Consider the following 3,665-nt stretch of genomic DNA (forward strand, 5'->3'; position numbering starts at 1 on the left):
GTAGGTGTTTTGGGTCATTGTGAAGTTGCATCTTCTAAAATCTTTCCTGAACTTCTCCTGGAAAATTCCTTGTTATGATTTATCAAACAGTAAATCAGCCCCAAAGCCTGATGCCTGATGCCTGAAGCTACCGCCACCATGCTTCACGGCTAGAACCAGGCTTTGGTGTTAACATTCAGTACGGTTTTTTTACAGTATTAATTCCGTAGCAGTGAAGTGTGGAGGCGTTAGCATCAGGAATTGACGCTACCTCCACCATGCTTCACAAGGTTTGATGTTAATCATGGGCGTAACCACGCATTCTTTGGGAGGGGCGTGTCCCCCCCCAATGTTGAGGAAATACCAATCTGTCCCAACAAATATACAGTAGAAAATATTTTCTATATGTCCCCCTTTAATGGACCCTGCCAACGGATCTGTCTTTTCATCTATTCTATTTATTTATGTCTTATCCTTTTTAACATATTTCCGTTTGTTAAGGAAAATAGGTGTGTGTGTGCCCCCCCCTCCAATTGAACACTTGGTTGCGCCCATCCTCAACGCAAGTTCGGTGATATATTTTAGACTCAGTCTGTAAGAAATGGAGACAGCAGCCAAGCGTAGAGAAGTGCAGCAGAGGATACGAGCTTTTTCCAGACAGTCAGTAACTAGATTCCTAAATAGTAGGTGACCTTAGATTAGTATCGAAGTCATCATACCATGGCTTGGTTTCTTCTTAAGAACGTCAATTAATTGTTGATATTTGCACACCCACGGAGTAGGCTAGGCTAACGTCAGGTCCAGTTTTCGACCATTAACGTTACATTCACTTATATTTCCTCCCGCAGAGTTCGTTGGCCCCCCCCCCCCCCCCGCCCCCCATGTCCATACCATGGTTACGCCCTTGACGTTAATGTTCAGTGCCTCTTTTCCACGGCAACACATCACCGTTACAGTTACACCACAACATCATGTTTTAGTTCAAACATCAGAGTAACACAACTCTAACATCCTTCGCTTTGAAAATCTGTCTCGCAAAAAGTTTTACTTTTATTCAACTTTAGCATTTATTTACATTTATCTGTCTGTCAGTATATCTATCTAAATAATCAACTACAGAATTATATTATTAAATAACAATCTGCATAATAACAGTTTTAAATCATTCATTTTATTTTGAATATATTTTGCTTTGTTTTAGGATGTGTTAATCCATCCATCCGTCCATCTTCTATACCGCTTTATCCTTCTCAGGGTCGCGGGGAGCCTGGAGCCTGTCCCAGGAGCAGGGGGCACAAGGCGGGGTACACCCTGGACAGGGTAGGTTGTGTTAATTCTCAAACTAATACTACACGAAAACATTTGGGGTTTTTTGGACTAATATTTATGATAGAATATTAACATAATTAACATAATTAATGAGTGATTTAAGTGAATGAATAAGTATAATTATAATCTTTGGAAATTTAAATGGGTGTTATACATTTTTATTTTTTACTCTACAAAACACGTTTATTTTCTTTCTGTTAATGTTGCTGTGAAAAACTGTTTATTTATAATACGATAAATAACTTTTACATTTAATAAACAATAACTTGAATAAAAGGCACATTTTTGTGGTTCAGAATGTTTATTTGATATTTTTTTAATGTTTTTTTTTCTGGCACTAACCCGAAGAATAACCTAAAGCTGATTTTGTAAAATTTCAAAGAATAAAAATGAAAAGGGAATTTTAACTGCATATATATTTATTTTGTAATACTTATTAACCCAAAATATAATCATAATAATTTTACTGTTTTTTATATAATCGAACTCTGTGTGACCTGTTAATATACTTATGAACACCCTGTCCTGTAAGAACGACAACAACAACAACAACAACAACGATAATAATAATAATAATAATAATAATAATAATAATAATAATAATGAGGATGTGCTCAGTGCTTGATATGAGTGAATTGTGAATTTTCTGGAGTCGGACCGGAGCATGAACTCTCGTCTCCCCGTGTCTCGTCTCGTCTCGTCTCTCACAGCTTTTTCACTTCAAAGCTCAGAGTCCATCTGCAGCTCCTTTCATCATCTCACTGAAGCTGTGAGATTGTGATGGAAGTGAAGTTCTCACACTGAGAAATCAAATATCACAAAAAAACAACTCAAGAATCATTTCCTCTAAGTGCAGGATGAGAGAAAGATTTCATTTCATTAAAACAACAGATATTCTTTTAAAGAACTGGCTTCATCCCTCTCGCCTCTCCACTCACAGCTGGGGTGTGCTGGGAGCTCTGGAGCACTATGGCTGCCGTCAGGTCTTCCAGGTGGAGGAGACACACTAGTGGTGGTTGAGGAGATCTCACTACCCCCCCCCACCCCCCCCCACCCCCCCAAGCACTTTCAGTGTCTAGAAAAGCGCTATATAAATGTAAGGAATTATTAATATTAATTTATAAAGTTTAAAAGTTTCAAAATTTATAATCACAATAACTCCGCCCACTAATCAGCTCAGCTCCTCCCTGAACACACCCCCTCCCATAAGCTCCTCCCTGAACACGCCCTCTAATCAGCTCCTCCTTGAACATGCATCAATAAATAATTTATTTACAAGCTGGATACAAGATAATATTCATGAATAAAACCATTACGTCAGCACTCTTTTGCACAGCTTGACTTTGTTATTTATTGTAGGCGAGCAAAAGTATTGGACCATGTGACTGACAGGTGTTCCTTGTTACCCAGGTGTGTCCTGTTGGATTGGTTGTTTAAACAATAAACAGCTCTGAACATCTGCTCTTGGCCTGAGTCTTCAGGTTCACCTGTGAAGACTACATTTGTTGTTAAAAAGGATAAACCAGCATGAAGGCCAGAGAGCTGCGGTGGGAGGAAAGCGAGGCATTTTGAAGCAGTTTGGTGTGAAGCTGCAGAGACGTGAGTGCAGTCTGACCACAAACACCAACTAATGATATAAAGAAAAGTCAGTTACGCTCCCAGGTTATTGTGATGATGTCATATGATGAAGTTTGTGATTGAATGATTGTTTTTAACTTAAGCTCCACCTTTCTTTTTAAACTATGAAGTATGTTATTACTGATGTTTACACTTCAACTGCTTCAGAGTGCAGCAATGCATTGTGGGTAAGTTGCACATCTGTAAGCTACACTGACGTCAATGCAATCCTCAACGACTCTTAAGAAGTGTTCAAGATCAGGACACATTCACAAAAACATTTTTTGAGAGAGAGAGAGAGACAGAGAGAGATGGAGAGGGAGAGAGAGAGAGAAAGAGATGGAGAGAGGAAGACAGAGAGAGAGATTGAGGGAGAGGGAGAGGGAGAGAGATATGGAGAGAGAGAGAGAGAGTGAGAGAGAGATGGAGAGAGAGAGGGAGAGAGGAAGACAGAGAGAGAGATTGAGGGAGAGGGAGAGGGAGAGAGAGAGAGAGATATGGAGAGAGAGAGAGAGAGAGTGAGAGAGAGATGGAGAGAGAGAGGGAGAGAGAGAGGGAGAGAGATGGAGAGAGAGAGGGAGAGAGCGAGAGAGATGGAGAGAGATAGAGAGAGAGAGGGAGAGAGAGAGAGAGTGAGAGAGAGGGAGAGAGAAATATGGAGAGAGGGAGAGAGAGAGTGAGAGAGATGGAGAGAGAGTGAAAGAGATGGAGAGAGAGGGAGAGAGATAGAGAGAGAGAGG

Source organism: Ictalurus furcatus, chromosome 20 (genome assembly GCF_023375685.1).
Source record: "Ictalurus furcatus strain D&B chromosome 20, Billie_1.0, whole genome shotgun sequence".
In the NCBI taxonomy this organism is placed as follows: domain Eukaryota; kingdom Metazoa; phylum Chordata; class Actinopteri; order Siluriformes; family Ictaluridae; genus Ictalurus; species Ictalurus furcatus.